Source organism: Phoca vitulina, unplaced genomic scaffold, assembly GCF_004348235.1.
Source record: "Phoca vitulina isolate PV1807 unplaced genomic scaffold, GSC_HSeal_1.0 scaffold22, whole genome shotgun sequence".
NCBI lineage: Eukaryota > Metazoa > Chordata > Mammalia > Carnivora > Phocidae > Phoca > Phoca vitulina.
In genome coordinates, this window is record NW_022589725.1 from 21,154,955 (window position 1) to 21,177,525 (window position 22,571).

General features: G+C 44.7%; 1 protein-coding gene across 4 annotated transcripts in view; it reads left to right on the plus strand.

The window, feature by feature from the left end:
- The first annotated feature begins 7,136 nt into the window (after positions 1-7,136).
- The window catches only part of PLCB4 (phospholipase C beta 4), a 407,515-nt gene continuing 392,080 nt past the window's right edge, over positions 7,137-22,571 (plus strand). For 2 of the 4 annotated variants that reach the window (XM_032419441.1, XM_032419443.1), the window contains exon 1: positions 7,137-7,389. The gene's annotated coding sequence lies outside the window, so the exon portion shown is untranslated. Of the gene's footprint in view, positions 7,390-7,527; positions 7,662-22,571 lie in introns of those variants that run through there. The other 2 variants (XM_032419444.1, XM_032419445.1) reach the window with 1 other exon arrangement.

The following is a 22,571-nucleotide window of genomic DNA, read 5'->3' on the forward strand; positions in this document are numbered from 1 at the left end:
GACAGCATTTTGAAATAGGCTGGGGGCAGGAGGAAGCCCAAATATCACACAGATCTCTTGCTGTTAATTATTTGTCTGCAAATGGGCTTGAATTGGCAGAATATTATGTAAGGGGAATCTGGCTGCTGCATGTGCCCTATAGGGTCTGGCCTAAGCCATGAACTTCTGCAAATTAGAAAAATGTATCCTTTCTCTGACGGTAGAGACAGCTCAGTGACAGGGAGAAGGCTTGAAAAAGGGTGCACCTCAGCCTCACACTTGCCGTCCTGCCCCTGCGTCCTTGTGCAGTGGACAACCAGCCCTACCGTGCTAGCCCTGCTTAAATCTTAGGTAGGACTTTCTTTAGTGTCAGAAGCTCATGTGGGTGCCAGAAAGTCGAGTCTTCTCATTAATTCAGTGCTAGTGCATTTGTCAGCTCGTTTTACAAAGTTTAGAAAGGGAAACTTCTTTGAGGAAACATTTATAAAATATAAGGAGAAAAAAAAAAAAACTTGTCCAAGAGGTAAATTCTAGGCTTTACAGATTTCTGTCAATATTCAATTAAAACATGTCTTTGTTCAGTGGCTGGATTTTATTGAACTGATGTGCCTACAAGGTCTGGAATGGAAGTTGGGGTCCAAGCATGCCACCAGCTGGCCATTCAACCTGAGCGAGCCACACAGCCTTTCTGAGACTTAAAATGTTCATCAGTTAGTTGGAGTGATTGGATCACATGATCCTCTAAGGCACTTCTAGGTGGGACTCAGAAGAATTCATTATTTTTGTCTTAACCAGCACGAATCACAATGGCAAAAATGACTGAAAAAGAAAAGCCATAGAAATTCATGTTTGTGTGTGTGGATGAAAATTTGGGGCTTCCTGAGACATAGAGGAACAATAAATTTAACTGAACTGTACTTTTGTTGTGATTCCAACCACATGGAGTCAGTGAAGGAAAGAAAAGAACATTGAGTCTTGCTGAATGTGCAATTGATATTTATATTGTAAATTAATATATTTTTCTAATCTTGTTGCAGCCTAACAGAGATGGTAGGAACAAATCATTATATTTACAAAACTGATCTGTTCACATTTAAAGAGTGTAGAGAAATATAAAACCATGCAATTAGGCCAGCAGTTTAGCAGCCTCATTAAGTAGTGTGTATATTTTCCATATGCTCTCATTTCATTTTATGTAATCTTGCCATAAACATCAGGTAAGTAGGAACAGTGTTCTCATTTGTAAATCATATCCTGTAGGTAAAATGCTGACATCCATGTTTGAGGCTTTCTAATTCACATCTAACAGCACGTATTCACCACTTCAAGGAAGTGATTACAAATGTTCTGGCATCAGAAAAAAATTTGCCTTTTGAATTATTTGGGGAAAAAAATCCCTTAATTTTTTTATCCAGTAATATGACATAATTTTACTGTGCTTTTTGCATAAAACACTTAGGAATTTACCATGACAAAGAATCACCTCTATTTTCACAGAATAACCCATTAACAGAAGTATCGAGTACTTAATATACTTAAGTACTTAATATACTATACTGTATTAGTAATAAAGAATACAAAGAAGTAGTATGGGAATATAGGACCAATTTTCAAGGACCCTGGAGTGCAATTTTAAAACCCACAAAATTTTACCATCACATTAGATCAGATGAATACATTTTGATATATTCATATGATGATATAATTTACAACAATCAAAAAGTACAAACACTAGATACAAACTGCAATACGGAGGAATCTCACACACATAATAATGAATGAATGTAACCAGACACAAAAGAGTACATTCTACCTGATTCCATTTATATGAAGTTCAAAAACTTTGGACTTCTGCAATTTACTCATATTCTAAGCCTGGCTCACACACAGAAAAATTCCATTCTTAAGCTAAATTGTTTGGAATGGAATTAAACTCTCCTCTTTATTTTGCTTTTCTTTCTATTCTCTTTAGATTCCAATCAACAACTGATTTAACAGAAAGTTTAGTGGGTCTTTTTGAGACTGTCATTGTATTCTACATAAACCCAATCCTTGGGCGATTTTCTTCATTATCATTCTTTTTGGTTCTCAGTGCCTCTAACAAATTGTTTCTTCCTTCAGCACACTGTGGAACAAGACACAGGTTAAGGAGGAGATACCCTGGGGCGAAGACAGCCCATGTCAGGCTGATCCTTGTGCTGCCCACTTTTCAAAGCTATATGTCCCTGATTAAGGCAAACTGGACAAATGGGCTGGTGGTGATCTTTTCATTTACAAAGAACAGCATGTAAAAAGCTAGGTGGAAGCAGTGATTAATGTATCACTTTAAATCAGGACAAGAGATGCACTGCCCTTTCTCTAAAAAGAATACAATGTGATCTTTTGCAAACACAGCTGTGGCTATTAACCTGGAGGTCCTGATTGTCTCCTGTCCTCCTTTCCTATAAAGCTATAATAACAAGAAAGACTTTATAAAAATGTAAGGACCTGGTTGCATTGACAGTTTGCTTTGGCCTTTCTTGGGGTGAATGTTAATTCCCATAATAAGATGTTGCCCTGCAACTGATAAGTAGAACCTGCGGTTGAGGGGTGCCTGGGTGGCTCAGTCGTTAAGCATCTGCCTTTGACTCAGGTCATGATCCCAGGGTCCTGGGATTGAGCCCCGAGTTGGGCTCCCTGCTCTGCTGGGAGTCTGCTTCTCCCTCTCCCACTCCCCCTGCTGTGTTCCCTCCCTCTCTTGCTGGCTGTCTCTCTCTCTGTCAAATAAATAAATAAAATCTTAAAAAAAAAAAAAAAAAAAAAGAACCTGCAGTTGAGTACAAAGAGGTATCCAGGCACTCATATTCTAGAGAAAGCCCCCATAATTAGATCTAGGTATCCTCCTCATGGCAGAAACAACTCTATCTTAGCCCCTCCTTCCCTACCAACCTTTTAACCTGGCTCCGATGGGATATTTTCTCTAGTACTTCCAGTGGGCACTGTGGAAGGCTGCTGGGCTTAGCTTTCTTGTGGGTGGCCCACCCAGTAGGGTGCCTGCCTGGCATGTGAGCCCTAGCGGTAAGATGCACTGAGCTAGGCCACCATGGAGAGCATTGTGGGCTTGGAATAAAAGGAGCAGTGTTGGGAGGGTGGGAGTCCAGAACGACCCTCCAAGGGCCTTACTTATGTCCTTCATGGCAGAGAACAGGCAATGGGACACCTGCTACAGTGTCACTGGTGTTTTAGACAGAGAAGCAGCCACAGTGAACTGAGAGAGGACCACAGTGGCCACAAGTCAGGAGTGAATACATTCATTCATTTCCTCCTTCTTCCTTCCTACCCAACATGCTGGACCAGCCGGAACTTGAAGGGCAGGTGGCATGAAGGTGTTTAAGGACCAGATCCTGTGTCACCAGCCTTCTACTCCAAGGAGCAATGGATCCAGCTGGAGCCGGCAAGGGGACAGAGAGAAGATGGGATTTAAATTGAGTCTAAAGTTGAAGATGTAACATAGTCCGAATTTTAACCCTGAAGATGATAAACTCAGCCCAAGCGGAACCACCACTGTGTCCTTTTACTGGGCTCCCTTTTTGATCTCTTGCCTTTATAGGTGATCTCAATGTGAGCTCGCTAAACCACTGATAAGATCATGTTCTGACCCTGCTCAACATCTTCCCATAGGTTCATACCATACTTGGCCTGAAGCCCAAAGTCCTTTCTGTGCCCTCACATGGCCTGGCCCCCTCCTGCCTCTGTGACACCAATTCCACTCATTCTATGCCTTGCTCTGCCAATCTGGACTCCTTTCTGTTTTTTGAATGTGCCAATCTCACTCTCATCTCAGGGCTTTTGCTGTTCCCTCTGCTGAAAACACTGCTCCCCAGATATTCACATCTCTTTCTTCATTTAGGTCTCCACTCAATGCCGCATCCTCAGAGAGGCTGTCTCTGACCCCTATCTAAAATAGTGGCCCCTCCTATCTGCCTCATGAAGCTTTTGCTTTTCCTTTTCATCCTGGCTCTCAACAGTACTTGATGTTATATCCTTTTAATACGATATGCTTTTTATTGTCTGTCTCCTCTGATAGTATCTAAGCTTCATAGGGGAAATGATTTTGCCTCTGGCGTTGACCTTGGTATCTTGGGCAAAGCATAGTGTCTGGCACATTTAAAAAGTTTCAAAAATGGGGGCACCTGAGTGGCTCAGTTGGTTAAGCATCTGATTCTTCATTTTGGCTCAGGTCATGTTCTCACAGTTGTGAGATGGAGCCCTGCATTGGGCTCCACGCTAGGGGGGGTGTCTGCTTGAGATTCTCCCTCTCCCTCAGCCCCTAGTGCGCGTGCACACTCTCTCTCTCTCTCTCAAAATAAATAAATCTTTAAAAAAGTGTCTCAAAAATGTTTGTTGGGTGAATGACTATCTAAGATGGCATTAAAGGGAAGGAAAGGGAGCTTCAACAGAACTGAATTGAATTTAGTACTTTGAAAAACATTTTATTTTATTTATTTTTTAACTATTTATTTATTTTAGATTTATTTATTTGAGAGAGAGAGACAGAGATAGTGAGAGAGAACACAAGTGGGGAGAAGAGGGAGAAGCAGGCTCCCCGCAGAGCAAGGAGCCTGATGCGGGACTCGATCCCAGGACCCCGGGATCATGACCTGAGCCAAAGGCAGGCGCTTAACCGACTGAGCCACCCAGGTGCCCTGAAAAACATTTTAAACATTTAATGTTTATACCCCACTGAGCTAAAATTCCTTAATAAACGCACTATTAGATTGACAGCCTAACAATAAATGATTGCTACGGTTGGGTTTACCAATATGTACAAGTTAAAGATAGGCTTGATCTATAAAACTTTGAGTGAATTCTAGGGCCAAAGGGCTCGTTTTGTGGAAGCTGGTGTGGTAGATCGGAAAAACAAACAAGCCCTATTTTGCATCCCCTTCCATCAGAAAGTGAAGTTTATTATTTTTTTCCATGCTTTGCATCTGGACAGGGCCATGCGACTTTCTTTGGTCAATAGGACATCAGCAAAAGGAAGTATGAAATGCTATTTTAAATTGGGGCTTTCCTTCCCTTGCTGCTGAAAGCCAGAAGCTCACCATAGGAAGAAGCCATAGAGAGAGAACATCCTTTCATCCCAGCCATCGGATGAGGCTCCAAGCTTCACACATCTGCAACAGCATGAGAGAATCCAGCAGAAAACAACAGAACTGCTCTGTTGATTCCAGCCCAAACAGCTGATTCACAGAATTGTGAGCGAATAGTTGTTTTACACACCAAAATGTAGAGGCTTTATACAGCGGAGGCTGATACTGTAGGTGTAGGTGTACTATTTACTAAATTAAATTCCACTGTGGAAATGGTCAAGACACACAGATGACAGCTTCCGGTTCATCTGTCTATGGGTGATACCTGGGGAATACAGGAACACGAACACACGATGTCCTGGAGTACTGGGTTTGAGACTAGCTAAACTATTTATCGGCTGTGTGACCCGGGGCAAATTGCTTTGCCTTTCTAAACCTTAGTTTTCATAAATATAAATAGAGAACAGGCCTAAAACACTGCCCTCACCTTTTGCTACTCAGAGTCTGATCTTACTTAAACCAGCAACACTAGCGTGACCCAGGAGATGTTAGAAATGCAGAATCTCAAGTCCCACCCCAGAACTGCTGAATCAAAATCTGCCCTTTAAAAAGATTCCCTGAGGATTTGTGCGCACAACACAGTTTGAGAAAGAGCTGCTGGACTACGCTGGCATTACTCAACATCACCCCATCTCGAAGACCCCTGAACAGTGAAGAGCCACCCAGCTTTTCCCTGGGATCTGTCTTTCCTTCCTTTCCAATCTGGCTGGGAAACTTGGTTTAGGCTATTTTTCTTGGCTTCCGCACAGGCAGACAGGCTCAGCTGAGGAGCTAGTTTAAGGGCTCAGCTAAAATTGCAGCTTAGCAATTCAGCTGGGGAGTTGTCTGTGGGCGCTCAGCCCCCTCCCACTTGAGGATGCCCAGCTGGTAAACTTTTGATCATCCCCCCCCTCCTCCCACCCCCTTTTAGCCCTGCCTGGAAAAGGCCAGGACGTGCCAGAGGAACGAGACTTTGGTATCTACAACTGCTTCTGCCCATCAAGAGCGTGGACATCCCCCCTCCAATCCCCACACTGCACCGGCGGCCAGGCTCACTCTTTCCTCCTGGCCAGCCGGACCCGCTTAGGCGGCTGAGCATGCCCAGTTTAGCTGCGAGCGTGGCCCCAGTCCCCAATGCGCAGGTGCCACGTCTCCGGGTTTTGGTGGCCGCCGGCCGGGAGGAGGAGGCGGAGTGGCCTGGGGGAGGAGGAAGCCCTCCCGGGAGTTCTGGAGCAGCGCGTTGAGGGTCCACACAAAGAGTGATGCTAAGAGTCTGCACCGTTAGGGTCTGAGTGCGAGGGGGACTCGGATTCACTGGGGGCCGTTGTAAGGCAGGGGCGAGCCAGGAACTGCCTGGAGCAGCGCCCCAGCGTTCCAGGGACGAAAGTCTGGGGGCTTTGCGTTTCTGAGGTTGCACTTGGGGGAGGACTTTTGGAACCACTTAATCTCTCTGTGGCTCAGTTTAAGCCTCGAGAAAAAAAAGAGATAATAGTAGTACTTGCTTTGGAAGATTGTTTTAAGGATTACATGAATAAATAGCGTTTAGAATAGTGCTCGAAGCACTGTAAGCGCTTTATGTGTTTACAAAACAAAATGTAATCAAATAAACACCTCCCCCACCCCCGCCAGCCGCTTTGGGGTACCAGTTCTCGCCAGTCCTGGACCCCTCCACTCCCCCCCGCACTCCCGCCCCAGGGCCCGCGGCGAGCTGCTGGTCTCCCAGCGGAGCAGGGTGCCACTCCCCCCTACCCCCAAGGTTCTGCGCCCCGCGCCACCCTGCGCGCGCCCGGACCCCAGACACTGGGCACGTGCCGCGGCGCTGGAGCTGCGGGGGGCGGCCGGGGAGACCCCCGAGGAGTGCGCAGCGAGGCGGCTTCCCCGGACGCCCCACCCACCGCTTCCCGGCGCTGCCCGCGACCCTCCAAGGCCGCCAGCCCCCGGCCGCAAGGCTGCGCCCCGGGCCCGCCCGGCGCCCCCTCCCCGCCAGCCGGCTCGCAGCAGCCGGGCGGCCGGCCCTGCCCCTGCCCACCCCCAGCCCAGCCCGGGCGCGCCGCACTGGGCATGCTCCGTAGCCTGGGCAGGTTGGGGCTGCGAGGCGACAGCTCGGGCTCTGGAGCCGGGAAGCGAACGGGGAGGGAGACTCGGGGTTGGGGCGGAGGGAGCGGCCGGCCACGAAGGGGGCAGCGGGACCCGGGGCCGGGGACACGCCGAGCCCCGCGGGCGGGCGGGCGGAGCGGGCCGGCGCTGCTCCGCGGCTTCGGCGAGGAGCGCCCGCGGAGACCCCCCGCCCTCGGCAGAGGTGAGGATCGCGCGCGGGGAGGCGGGGGGCGGGCGGGGGCCGGCGGGAGGGCGGGACAGGACGCGCCGGGAGGGGGCTCGGCGGCCGACTCTCGGGGGGTGGGGAGGGGGCTGGTGGCGCGGGGAGCAGTAAGTGAGCCGCACCGCAAACAAGATCTCACACACACACATGCACACACACACACACGCGCGCACACACGCGCGCGCACACATTGGGTCTCCAGGCGGCGGCCGTGGCCGCATCCCCGGCAGCGGCTCCGGGCAAAGTGACAGGTAGGAGAAGGCATTTCGGGTCCCGCCCGAGGATGCTCCCGCCCGCCCGGCCCGCTGGGTTTGTTTGCTCCCGGCGGGTGCGTCCCGGACGCGTGCGCGCGCACCCGGATGCCCTGCCGGGGAGCCGGTGCAGGTGCGGGGTGCGAGGCGCCGCGCGCGCGGGAGGCAGGGGTCCACGCGCCCACCCCCTCCTCTATAATCGTCGCCCACTGGGTTTCCTCAGACTCTGTCCAGACGTTCACCGCTTCTGGCTAGAAATAGCTCGGCTCGACGTGTATATGATTATTTTGGTTGGAAATAGTTGGCACCGTGCAAAGCATGTAAATGTGTATGCATGTGGATCTTCTTACCTCTTCTGGGGAGGTAATAGAAATGATTGACCATTTCCACTTAACACTGACAGGCCAGCACTCGGTGGGGGGCAGTGTTTGGGCCTCCTAAAAACATATAAATGATGGAGATTAAAGGTTGTCTTATTTTCAGAATTTTAAAGTTGCCTTTTCCTTAACTAATTAGACCCTGTCTATATAGTACAGTACTTCTGGCTGTAGACTTTGTAGGCAGTACCGAAGTATGGAAATATGGAAGTCACCAATTTCTAGTTGTTTCTAAGTGCACCTTTATCTAGAATCATAAAACTCTCATAAAGTAGCATTTTTCTAGAGAAAATATAAATGCCCATTATATTTTCAAACTTAAGCATGTATTTGAGAGATAACTTCCTACTCTTTTTTTAAACTCGTGTAGCGAGTCTGTTATAAACACAGGTGTTTAAAATTTAATTTCGGTCAAAGCATTAATGGAAGGTCGCCTTTTTTTTTTTTTAACCATAAATGTGATACAGGGTGATCTATAAATTAAGTCATGAGTGTGTGGGAGATAGCTATTTAATAATTCTGTTTGGTTGGCAATAATGTCATTCAAACATAGGCAGCCCTGTAATATCTAAAATTGAATTGAGTTTCCTTTTTAAAGGGAAATCAGATTCATAAAGTAAACATGACCAGGAAAAGCAACTGGTGACTTCACCCGGGCCATCTATGAGGAGGTTAAAAAAGTGTCTAAGGAACTGTGTTCCTTGGGAAAAACTCTGTGTTTGTGTGTAAAATTTAACTTTATCTTTTAGTTTTTTCAGGACTCTTGGTTTCAAAAATATGTGGTTGAGCTGAGAACCTAATGTTGTGCACTCTTCAAACTTCAGTGGCCTAAGTTATAGAACCATGCAAAAGCACAGAAATCTAGCTGGGTAGGGGTGTGTAGTTTAATCTGCCATTATCCGTGTTATGTAATCTAGAATGCTGTTTTTCATAAGACAGTCTTGCATAGTTTTCAGCTGGTGTTTTAATCTATTATGTCATCTTCCTTTTGAACTGTAGAAGTTTAATAAATGATTGCCATCTTGGGAGAACACCTGTTTTCATAGAAATTCACTTCTTAAATGGAAGAGCATTTTTTATTGGCATTTTTATTTCAGGAGACTTTTGCTGCCACAGCTAGTAACCCTTTGCGTGTAACATATTATGGCATAGCTAAAGGTACCCTCTAGTAGATTACCGATTATACATCCCTCCCACTGTGATTACTCAACCATCTGAATTTCGTTTTGATTTAGCTTTGATGATATCACCACCCAGCTTTGAATTAATGGCTGTTGAAAATGCTATTCTAGAAGTAACTGTCAAAACAGAATTTCTAAGACTCCATTTGATCACTGGATACACATTTCTATCTGTCGGAATAATGCTACCTTTATTTTACAAATGCACACCCACACAGAAGCGCTTTGTTCTCAAATACTGTCTTCGGAGTTTTATATTTGTGTGCCTGAAAATGTGAATGATATTAAACTACTTCTGTGCCCCAGAATCTTGAGGTAGTGTATTTTCGCCTATGAGGGAGCGAAATACGGACGTTTAAAAAGTGGCAAGGGTTCCCAAAAAGCTTTTGCAGAAATGGACTTTAAAAAATCTGTATCACTTTGAGCGATTTCATCTCCAGCAGAGACCTAGCCAGTGCCTTTTGCCCTGCTATTTTATGTTTCCAACTGTCTTTGCCTTAATGCGCCCTGCTGATTTTGGCATCAGGGGCCAGTTATATTTATTAGGAATTGAGATGTGTTTGCCTAGTATCCCTACCCACCTTCAAAGTTAAAATTAAGGTAAAATTGCCTTTCAGTGTTGCTCTGTTGTTTTCCTTGAAGGGATCACATTGGCATGCTAATTTGTGAACGGATGTGATATAAGTGAGGCCAGCTTCTGGATGTTGTGTTGCGTTTCCATCCTCAAACTTTCAGATGTAGCCAGCAGACTCAAATATCACAATTAACTAATAACTTTTGTGGATTATTATTTTTTTAAATACGTTAGTCATTAGCTGCTGAGTTTATTTGATTTTTAAAATTTTAAAGTTTTGTATTGAGGATAAATTTTAGCTTTTTGTATCACAACACTTAATATAGTCATAGGAGAGAAAGTTTATGTATTTTTCCTCTTCTCCACAAGTGCCCCCAAATATTTTGGGGAAAGCAAAAATATTCTTTGAAACTGAAAATTATTTCGCAGATTGTGACCAAATTATCATTGTTTGTAAGGACCACTTGTAAAGTAAGGATGAAACAGCATGTTTATTAGCACTCGTGACCCAGGTTTTTAATAAACTGGCTATCACAGTAAGTCTTGTAAAACCAAGAACTTCTGCGTTTTATATGCAGAATGAGGTCAAGGACTAATGGAGCCGCTTTAATGATCACACTTGGTATTTCATGTCCAGACTGAAGTTTCTAAAATAGATGGTTTTCACCTCGTAATGTGAACTTGTAGGCCACACTAGTGTCTTCCAAAAAGACTCATCCGCCTCTCGAGAAATAAATACAGCTTTTCATTGCCGATGGTGGGCAGCAGTGACTTTCTGTGGTTTTGCTGGTGGTGTTCAGATGTTCACCGTGTCTGCAAGGACACTGCTTAGTTCTCAGTACTGTCCATTCTGTATCTTTCTACTCCCCTGCAATCGTCAGGAAATACAATAGCCTTGCGTAGGTCTTTCCTCCATTCCTTAGTATTTGTTTTTCTGTGTAATAGTTTCTGTTTTGATAAAGCCTTCCCCCTTAAAGTAGAAATACTTCCTCAAGGTATAGTATTGTTTATCTAGTTATACCTTAGAATGATTTGAAGGTCTAGCACATTCAAGAGGCTGTGATTCTTCAGCTAACCAAATAGAAAAATGGGTGGTTTACTTCACCCCAGTGGAAGTAGAGCGGGGTGATAATGCATCGCCGAGTAGATGACTGAGAAGTCTGCATTGCCCTCATCAGAATTAAGCCTGCTTTAAAAAAAAAAAAAAATCACCCAGAGTCACTTTTATTCTCAAGGCCGATTTCACTCAGTTGCAACAACCACCCCCAAATCCCACTTTGTAAAAGTCTGGCTGGAAGCTCATGCCTTTGGATGCTTTTCATATGCTCAAGGTGTAACCCAAGTTCATAGAAGAGGTGAAGGCACTAAAGCCCTACCTTCCAGATCTCAGCTGGGAGATCCTTCTGTGCAAGAGGATGAATGGTCAGCAGTTTTTATTTTTCTCTGCATGAACTCCATCTACTTTTTTTTTCTTTTTCTTTGAGGAATCAAAATAGTTGAAAGAGACGGAAATCAGAAGAAAGTGTTTCTCTGAACACCTCTCTAGCCTACCACCTATAAAACCTTCCTTGAGAAGGTCACATACAGTGTGAGGGCCCGGTAGCATTATCTTATCCCCTTGATTGGGAGTCTCCTTCATAGCTCTTCTCCCATGATCCTTTGGTGTGCTGAGGGTTGGGAAATTCTACCTCTAGCGACCATGCTACCCTTGGGCCAGGCAAGTCATTGCTTTAAGATACATTGCCCTCAAAGCATTCTTTTGCTCCTGAACAATTAAAAGGTGTTTTTATTTATTTATTTATTATTTTTTGTAAAGATTTTATTTATTTGACAGAGAGAGACACAGTGAGAGAGGGAACACAAGCAGGGGGAGTGGGAGAGGGAGAAGCAGGCTCCCCGTGGAGCAGGGAGCCCGATGTGGGGCTCGATCCCAGGACCCTGAGGATCATGACCTGAGCTGAAGGCAGACGCTTAACGACTAAGCCACCCAGGCGCCCCTAAAGGGTGTTTTTAGCTCCCTGACATGACTGAAGTAGCCACCTCTTTAGAACAAGAGGAAGAAAGTAACTTGAATTCATTAGTTATAAGCAGCTCATCCAGCGAAAAGAGACAACAGACCATTAGATTTATACTTGACATCTCATGCTCTCCTCCAGAACAAGAGTCCTTCATCTCGGGTCCACCCTATAATGGTCTGAGGATGGGATTTGGTGGGTCCATGAATATAGCTGGCAAATGAATTATGTCTTTATTTGCATTTACTTCCAAATAACAATTAGGCTAAGTGTTATTGTCACTCTGGATCTTGGCATTTAATGGCTTGAAAAAGAAACACATGCATTACTAAGTATGTCCAGATTTAAAAAAAAAATTATTTTGATAAGTATATTCCAATATAATTGGTTTCCTTTGTGCTTAACTTTATACATTTAAAAATATTACCCTCATAAGGGTCTTCATGTTTCACCAGATTTGGCGGAGGGTGGGGTCTATGACCCACTGTAGGTAAAGGACAACTGCTCTAGGAAAACTGTCTTAGAGGCAGCTGGGGCCTAAGTGGAGGGTTGCACTGTGGGTTTGCTTTCAGCAGGTGCAAATTTACTAAGACCCTCAGGTGTTGGACTCAGGCAGACCTGAGTTTGAATCTCAACTATGTCATGTATTAGCTGTGTGACCCTGGGCATCTACCCAGTTGCCCATCTGTAAAATGAGGAGAATAACCCCATAGAGCAAAAGTGCACAGCACACTGTACTGTGCCTGATGCTGGATATTTTGTTTCTATTGCTGTTGCTACATCTGCTCTTAGTCCTTCTCCTAATACTGCTAGTATTACTGCCCACCCTCTCCTTCTGCCTCTGTAGGGGCAGATGCCATTGACCTATCCATACAAAGTAGGCTGAGTCAATTCCTATAAAATTCGTAACAGGGGGTCCCTGGGTGGCTCAGTCGGTTAAGTGTCTGCCTTTAGCTCAGGTCATGATCTCAGGGTCCTGGGATCAAGCCCAGCAACAGGCTCCCTGCTCAGCAGGGAGTCTGCTTCTGCCTCTCCCTTTACCCCCCCACCTGCTCATGTGCACACACTCTCTTTCTCTCTCTCAAATAAATAAAATATTTTATAAAAAAAAATTGTAACAAGGGATACTGGCTCTGCCTCCCTGCAAGTACAGAAAGTTCTGGTCACCTTTTAGGGCTGCTGGGAAGTTCCAGATCATCCCCTGGACTTGCCTAACCCTGTGACTGCAGTTGGACCAGGGGATCTAACATTAACTCAGCCCGAATTGCCTCAAATTCTGAGACTGCGGGGCCGCAAACGATGCTCAGTGAGCCAGATGCTATCCCTAGGGCATCTGTGTCTCCCACCAGTTTTTTTTTTTTTTTTTTTTAAGATTTTATTTATTTGACAGAGAGAGACTCAGCGGGAAAGGGAACACAAGCGGGGGAGTGGGAGAGGGAGAAGCAGGCTTCCCGCGGAGCAGGGAGCCCGATGCAGGGCTTGATCCCACGACCCTGGGATCATGACCTGAGCCGAAGGCAGACACTTAACGACTGAGCCACCCAGGCGCCCTCCCACCAGGCTTTTTAAAAAAGACCACAGGGGCGCCTGGGTGGCTCAGTCGTTAAGCGTCTGCCTTGGTGGCTCAGGTCATGATCCCAGGGTCTTGGGTTCAAGCCCCGTATCGGGCTCCTTGCTCCGCGGGGAGGCTGCTTCTCCCTCTCCCTGCTGCTCCCCCTGCTTGTGCGTTCTCTCTCTCTCTCTCTCAAATAAATAAATAAAATCTTAAAAAACAAAAAAAAAAACCATCGTAAGCCACGTAGGCCTGGGAGGAGCGGGGCGCCGCTAGAATGATTTGGAGATCTCCGGTGTTTCGGAGGCTTGGTGGTTCCTGCCTTCCCGCAGCGAGCTTCAGTGGCTCCACATCACAAAGGAAGAGAACCTCAGTCACAACACCACACACGTTTGTCGAGCGAAGGAAGTGTGCCGCGTCATCAAATCCTTTCCTTGGTGGTTACTCATAGGCTCTCCACTTTACACCTGGGGAAACTGAGGCTGGGAAAGGTGAAGTTGCTTCAGGGAGTTAAATTTAGAGGAGGGATGGTGGACGGACGCCAGAACTCCAACTTCTCAACACTGCCCTGTGTTACCTGCCGCCGAGGTACGGGCTGCCGAAAGGTTTGCTGCAGTAAAAAGTCTTGTGACCGTTATTTCAAGTGATTGGGCTGAGATCTGACAGAGAAGGTTCTGGCAACCCTGCTGGGAACGGGCAACTGAAGTAGGAAGTTGAGCATCGAGCCACACGTCCTCATTTAACCCTGCACGCCTTTGTTTCCGCAGGTGCATGGGCCAGAAGTCTGAGAGAGGGAAATTACTAAGGGCTACTCTGGGGTAGCCTAAAAAGGAATCTTAGTGTTCTGCAGGGCCGGCTTTTACCGGGTGAGGTGCCTCAAGGGTTCCCTCAGGGTGTGGCACTCTGATTTTTCTGAGGGCAAGGTAAGCAGAGCCGCTGCCCAGGTGTTAGAGACCTGAGGGAGTGGTGGGGGGTGGCGCAGGGCTGACACATGTCCGCCGGGCAGGCATCGAGCACAGGGTCGCCAGCGCCTCTACAGTTTTAAGGGAAGCCTGAAATCCGGATTTATTTTTAAGTGTGAGATCTCATTTGAAAATGGTTTAGAAATCAATTAAAATAAAAACAAACATGCCAGCCCCTGGGCTGGCCAAACAAAACCCGTGTGTGGAAGGAATTTGGCCCCTCAGCTCCCATTTTGAGCCTTTTGTCAACTGTGCTCGGAAATACTATGTACTAGAAATTGCCAGAACTGTAGCTTCATCTTGAAGGAAGCACGGCATCCTTTTTATTCAGGCGTGGGTTTTTTTTTTTTTTTTTTTTTCCTGTTAAATTTCTTAGAAAGGCTGCTATGGTCATTTATGTCCAGTGGACATAGACTTTAGGTTCTGAATTTCTGCCTGTTTTTCTTCTCCCTCATTTTTCTAAGATGTTAGCAAATATACAAAGTTGAGGGAGGCAAGACATGGTTTTCCCCCCTATTTCATGGTGCTCCTTTAAATAAGAACACCTAAGTATGGAGAAATGGGTGCCTTCGTTTATGGGGATATGGAGGTTCTTTTGTGTACCTCACTGTCTTGAACTCTAACCAGTCCAAAATATTCTCACTGCTACATGGTAGTTGCCATATTTGTCCTGGACATACAGAATGTAGATCTGTTTCTGCAGGTTGGTCTTTCAAGGTGCAATCTACTTAACAGCCCTCATTTTCCTTTTGGTTCTTAAATGAGTGATCACAAGTGACCAAATGAGAGTGAAGTCCCTTTGAGGTAGGTTTCTCTCATATCTGCTGATGCACTGTCATTGGACAAATCACTAAACGCCCTCTAGAACTCCTTTTTGTTTTTTAAAGATTTTTATTTATTTATTTGACAGAGAGAGAGAAAGTGAGAGAGAGAGTGAGAGCACGAGAGAGCACAAGCAGGGGGAGTGGAAGGCAGAGGGAGAAGCAGGCTCCCCACTGAGCAGGGAGCCCAAAGCCGGACTCGATCCCAGGACCCTGAGATCATGACCTGAGCCGATCGCAAACGCTTAACCGACTGAGCCACAGGCACCCCTAGAATTTGTGTTAATTTTTTGTTTTCATTGGTTTTTAAAATGTTGTATATGATACATCCAAATGATAATACAGAAATATACAAACAAAATGTAAAATACTCTTATTCTCCTGCACCCATCCCCAAATATGACCATTGGGCAACAGCTTAGAGTGCCTCTTTCCACTTCCTTTTTTGTGCATTTACATGTATAAGTATATATGTGTCTTTTTTTATTACATAAACAGGATTATTCTGTATATATTTTTCTTTGATTTGCTTTTGTTCACTTAAGGTATGTCATCGAGCTCTTTCCATATCAGTGCGGTGGTTATCTTTTGAAACTTTGGTACTATGGGTACCATATTTTATTTAACCATTCACCTATTTTCAGTGTTGCACCCTGAAAGATTAGAGATCTTTGTACATAGGTCTTTGTGCACCTGTGTGAGATTTTCTTGTAGCTAAATTCCTAGAAATAGAAATAATTGGTCAAAAGGTTATGCACATTTTCCATTTTGAGAGAGCACTGCCAAATTGCCTTTAAGAAAGGCCTCCAAGGAATTTCTATCTCGTGGAACCTCAAATTATGAACATATCCTCTAATTGAAGCATGCCCCACATTGTTACATTGTTTCACTAATTCAGTCGGATTTCAGTTATATACAGTGTACCAGGAAATGATTGAGAAATAGTCTATGTCCTTATTTTTTTTTTCTTTTAAGATTTTATGTATTCATTTGACAGAGAGAGACACAGCGAGGGAGGAACAGAAGCAGGGGGAGTGGGAGAGGGAGAAGCAGGCTTCCCGGGGAGCAGGGAGCCCGATGCGGGGTTCGATCCCAGGACCCCGGGATCATGACCTGAGCCGAAGGTAGACGCTTAACAACTGAGCCACCCAGATGCCCCTAAGTGTTGTATTTTTTTTTGTAAAAGATTTTATTTATTTATTTGACAGAGAGAGACATAGCGAGAGCAGGAACACAAGCAGGGGGAGTGGGAGAGGGAGAAGCAGGCTTCCCGCAGAGCGGGGAGCCCGATGTGGGACTCGATCCCAGGACCCTGGGATCATGACCTGAGCCGAAGGCAGACGCTTAACGACTGAGCCACCCAGGTGCCCCTGTCCTTAAATGTCCTTAAATTTCTTAAAAATACAACACTTAGGGGGGCGCCTGGGTGGCTCAGTCGTTAAGCGTCTGCCTTCGGCTCAGGTCATGGTCCCAGGGTCCTGGGATCGAGCCCCGCATCAGGCTCCCTGCTCAGCGGGAAGCCAGCTTCTCCCTCTCCCACTCCCCCTGCTTGTGTTCCAGCTGTCGCTGTGTCTCTCTCTGTCAAATAAATAAATAAAATCTTTTACAAAAAATAATACACTTAATCAAAAGGAATTTCTCAGTTAAGAGGCCAGTTTAAAAACTCTTTAGTAAAAAGATACCTTGCGGACTCAGAATTCAAAGTCTGTATTCTGATCGGTTTGGTTACCTGTGAAATTGTAGATCACTCACAGCAGGGACAGGTCATAAGCACCCTCGAATATATGGTCAAAGAAGTAAGGGACTGCACAGCCAACAGAGGTTGATTTTGATCTGGGAAAATGAAGTTAATTTCATTGCTAAAAATTCTGTCCAGGTGTATTTATAGCTTTCAACTTTCAAATACTTACTTAAGAATCTCATTTACTTTCCACTTAGAGAATTATAAGGTTCAGAGATAATGCTATTTTATTGACTTTTACTATTTAATAGATACCTGAAGATAATTTCCATAATATTTAGAAATGATATATAGACGAAGGGCTATATACATTAGAAACTCCTCTTTATTTTCATTTTGAGAGATATTGGGAAAAATACAGAAAATCTAGGTCAGCGACTCCCAACTTTTTCCAGAAGTCACAACTTCAGTAACTGTAGTTGTTACCAATAATATGAAATGAATTATTAGTACTTTTCAGAATTTTGGGCCATCCCTTGAAAGACTTGGAATCACCTTAAAGTGTCACAGTATCAGGTTTAATAATCTTGATATGGATAAAGAGTAGGAAAATGAGACGTTTCTGTTTTCAAAGATGGTTATGGTTCTTTCATGTTTCTCCAGATCCCCGTTTCTGAGAAGAATTCTGGTTAGGTTTGGCAATGACATTCAGATTCTGATTGTATGCCTTCTGCATGTTTATTTTTACAGCATGCTGAATTGTAGAAATATGGTAGGATTCAGTTCTATTTCTTTGGCATTGAAACCTTGCTATTCAAGAAAATGTGTACTAGGTTTTTGCTCGTGGAAATGTTACGACGATTTACAGTTTACAGACAATTTCCTTCGATAGTGTCTGGGAGAGCCACAGTGGAGGGCTTCACCTGGTCACTCTTTAACCCTGTGTCATTCAGGGCCTACCAAGGAACATATGGCATGTGGAAACTAAGTCCTCTGTGGAAGGTTTAATAAAGGGACCCTTTGGAAGGTTTGGGCAGGTGTAGGGAATACAACCAGGTGGGTGCTGCAGAAAGACTTAGCATCGATGGGGAGCTGTTCTTGCTCTGAGGGGAGGCGCAAGAAGGCTATCTGGCAAGAGCTGTGTCCTTTTGTGGGGGGGACACAGTCAACTTGTTACGTGACTGAAGGGAGACAGTGGGGGAATAAATATGCCTACCTCACTCTTCCCGTGCCCCCTGAACTTCTGGCTGGTATCGTCCATTAGCTGAATCCATGCAGAAGCCAAAGGGCTTAGGAAAGGAGGCAAGGCTAGAGAAGCACGGCAAATGGGTTTGGGGAGGCAAATGACAGACGCTACCCACCTGCCATCCAGAGCAGAGGTGTCAGAGGTCAGGGCAGGGTGGAAAGCCTGGTTTGGGGGACAAAGAAGAGAAAATAGCTACAGTGATAATTAGACAATTAAATTCAAATTGAAGGCAGGAATGTTCTAGACCACCACATGGCTGGTATCAGTATGATTTGTGGTGGGCCCATAGAGAAACTTTTTTTTTTCCCCCCAAAAAAATTGTTGGTTCATTTGAAATGGATTGTGTTTCTTGGGATATGCATAGAATGGGAAACTTGATGTGTTTATCTGAAGATCCCAAAGTGTAGGCCCTGGACAGCTGAGATAGAAGGGATTCATAAAGTCTGTCAATATGGAGTTGGATACCTAAGATATAATTCCTTCACTTTTAATATTTTATGAAAATATTTTATTTAAAATGTCAGGTACCTAGGGGAAGAGACTAGGAGGAAATTAAGGTTATTAGCAGTAATTTTCCTTCAAAGAAGTCAATTTAACGGAATCATTAGCATCACTGAATGGAAATGAACAAGCTTTATTTTCCCATTTGTTCAACATGGCAGGAAGACTCGGAGATTTTGGGCTCCTTTATTTTCTCATTTTTGTGGCCGTGTTGTTTGAAAAGATGAAAAGACTGCTCTGTTTGGTTTGTGTACTTGTTTTGAATGAACAAGCAGTGAAACTTGATTAGAATCATGAAAATCATACTGCTGAAAGGAATATCAGAGTTCATCTCTTCTTACGTCCAAGTGTTATGGTGTAAGAAACTAAGGCATTAGCTCTTAGTGTTTGCTGCTGTGCAAATCCCCTGAGTTGGTGACTCTGAGGAGGTCATATCACTTTGCCAACCTGAAGGAATTGCACTAGATTAGCTCATTTTTGCTATTCCCTTACAGACTCTGGAAGTCCCTGTTTGCAAGGGCTTGCTTGCCCAACCTATACAGTTTTCATATATGAGAGGCAGAGCTGTGACATCTGGTCTACCACCCAGACCTTAAAATGGTATTCTCTGGAGGTCTCTACATTGTTCATGACTCATCTCACTCTATGTACTTTCTGTACAAGATAACTCTTCCACTTCTCCCATTTTTATAACCTGTTTACTGATGACTCCTATATCCCTGACCTCTTGTCTGAGCTCCACTTACATCCTGTTGTCTGCTGGGTAGCCTTACATTCAAGTCCTATGGATACTCTCAGATCGGTGCGTCCAAAAGAGAAGTCCTCAACTTCACTCCAAATCCATGTCTCATCCTCGGTTCTAAGTCTTCGTGAAACAAGCCACTGATCTGTTGAGTCTACCGAATGAATATCTTGCATTTCTGTCTGCTCCTGTCCATTCCTGTAGCACCGCCTAAGAGTTGTTCACAACATTTTGTGCCTTGATTTTTCCTCTGATGTTTCAATGAGCTTCCCTGTTGTTCTTTCTCATTCATTCCTCATTCATGTGTTCTACTGGCTCTTAAGTGAGTATCACGGTACTGTAACAGTAAGTGAGTTGCAGCTCTTGCCCTCAGGGGTTAACTGGAGGATGTAGATAAACAGCTACTTTATAAATTTATAAATTTACATCCCAGGGCACCTGGTGATTCCTGGTTTCAGCTCCGGTCATGATCTCAGGGTTGTGGGATCGAGCCCTGAGTCCAGCGCTGTACTCAGTGCTGAGTCGGCTTGGCCCCTCCCCCTGCTTGCTCGCACGCACTCTCTTTAAATAAATAAAATCTTAAAAAAAATGAATTTACATTGCTGCCGCTTTACTCCATTCTCCTTACTCAGCTGAAGTAATTTGCACAAAACAAATCTTTTTATAGCATTACCTCTAAAATGCTTCAACAGCTCTCTATTGCTTTCAGGACTTAATTCTGTTTCCCTAATTTGCCAAATACAAGCCATTCCACGACTGGACCGCAACAGTGAAGTTTTAATGCTTTTATTTGCGTCACCTATTTTAAGCTATATTAAAGTTCCAAGAACATAAGGTCCGTGGCCTCAGTGCCTTTGCTGACTTCGCACCCAACCCCCTCCTGCACCTGGCTGAATCCTACAGGCCTTTACACGTCCCCCGCAGCTGTCCTCTTCCCTGCAAAGCCCGCCTAGATTTCAACTCCAGATTGGATGCCCCACCTCAGTCCTCCGGTTGCATGGTTTGCACATTTTAGCCACGGCATGACTTCCTTGGGGAAGGGAAGAATCTGGTGCATATAAGAAGACTAAATCAATGTCTCTTAAATGATTGAATAACTAAATGCCATGATCACAGAGTCTGCAGATTGGGCAAATTAGGGAAGCAATCTGATGAATAAGCAGAAGAGGTGCCATGTTAAATAAATTGAAACCATCTGCAGACTTACTACAGAGGGAAGAAGTATTTCATGATTATTTACACTGGCCTCTGAGAAGTAGCACAGTGATCAGTTTGGAAAGATGATCAGTAATCTGAAAACTCTACGTTCATTAATTCTGCTAACAGAAGTTCTGATATGAATTAATAGTATACCAGAACCAGAGGAGACATTTCCCTGAAGATGGTTTTATCGTTTATTCCTGCTAGGCACGCTCTCACGTTTTTTCTACTTTACGAGTTAGATTTTAATCAAGTTATGCTTATTTTTCTTACAGTGTGTTAGATCTCCAAATCAGAGAAGCTTTTTGTAAATTTCAAACTTGGCTAGAAATTCACAGGAAAAAAGCATTGATTTAATCAGATTACTTTTATTAAGTGGGACTCTAGGTAATCTAAAATGCTTTGTATTTATTTTCTTGTAGCATTTTCTTCTCAAAATGGCTTGTGAATATTATCAGTGCCAGAGAGAGAGAGAGAGAGGGAGGGTGAGCAGGAGAGCTATTAATTAATTGAAGGAAAATACTCTGCTGAATGTTGTTTTATTTAAGAGAGCATCTTTTGTAGTTCCAAATCAGGAGTTCCCAAGTTATTCGTGATGTCAGTTTGAATCATATGAAAATAGTGGCTCTGACGTTCTTAACCGTGCTGCCCTCCCCACCAAGCTTGGGGTGCCAGTTGTCTTTGGAGGTTTCTTCTTTATAATTGGCATCTTTTTGATTTAGCAAATTTCTTTAATTTTGTGTTGAAAAAGTGCTGGTTAAGTATGTTAATTATTAGATATATCGTTCACATTTGAATGGGGACAGCAGGATTGCTGTATAGTTATTTGCAGCTGCTGAGAAAAGATTTCACAACAGCACTTTGAAAATACAGAGAGGGAATATTTCCTTTTATTTAGCCTTTTTGGACCTGTGAGGCCCTCTGAGAACCTTAAGACTGGCCTCATTCTGTCCATTTTTCATTCCCTTTGAAAGAATTTCAAAGTAAGTTAAAAGTTCCTCTCCCGTCTGTCAGAAGTAACATACAGAGATTTCTTGCACAGCTACCAGAGAGAAAGGAGGGACTTTGAAAGTGCAGATGATTTGGGTATTAATACCTCTCGTGAAAGCAACTGAGCTTGAAGCAGCTCTTCCACCCCTTCTATTACATGGTAATTTTCATTTTCTCAGCTTGAATTGATAGATGTGGCAGCCCACCAGGTTTTACATCAAGGAGGAATCCACTCCTTGATTAAGAGCAACAAATGCGGTTTAAAAACCTTCTGGAAATGTTGCACTTTTTACCGAACCCGGGCTCTCCCGGCTTTGTTGGAGAGGTGAAGGCATGCGTTACCTGAACGATATACCTCACAGCTAAACAGGGACTGTGATCTAGAATGTCTCAGGAAAAATTGCTGAAAGCAGCTGTTTGATTGCAGAAGGGGTATGATGCAAGGAACAGGGTGCTAGTGAATCAGTGCTTTCTACCCTCCCATAAGGTGTAAGACCATCAGAAGCAGCGTGCGTGCACGCACACACACACACACACACACATGCAAGCACAGTTAGAGACTCTAGGCTCTCAGGCCATGCCATGGACTGGGATATGTCAGAAGGCCCCCTGTAAAGAAATGGAGTCACTTCTTTGATAGTTTTGAGTCATTACCAGGTGGCTCTGTGATACTCATAATGTTGTGATTTCCCAGGACACTTTAAGCCCAGGCCCCAACTCCAGCATCCTTTAGGCTTAGGCAGTGTGCCCTGGGCCTGACAAATGAATGCAACCCTATTTAATTCTCTCAGTGATTCTGCAGCTTAGGTGTAATTACCACCTCTGAGAACTGAGTGATTAAAGCATTTGCTCAAGGTCACGTGGTGGATCAGTGGTCCAGACAGGCCTCCAACTGAAGGCGACCTGCACCCATACAGTAACATCTGTGGTCAGCCACAACTGTGGGGGACACAGTTCTCCCCCCCCCCACTTCCAGTCTGGTGGAACTGTGATTCTGGCTCAGGGTAGCAACGTGCCCACTTAAAAATACTGCCCTCCTTGGCCTCCTCTGCAGCCAGGACTGCTTAC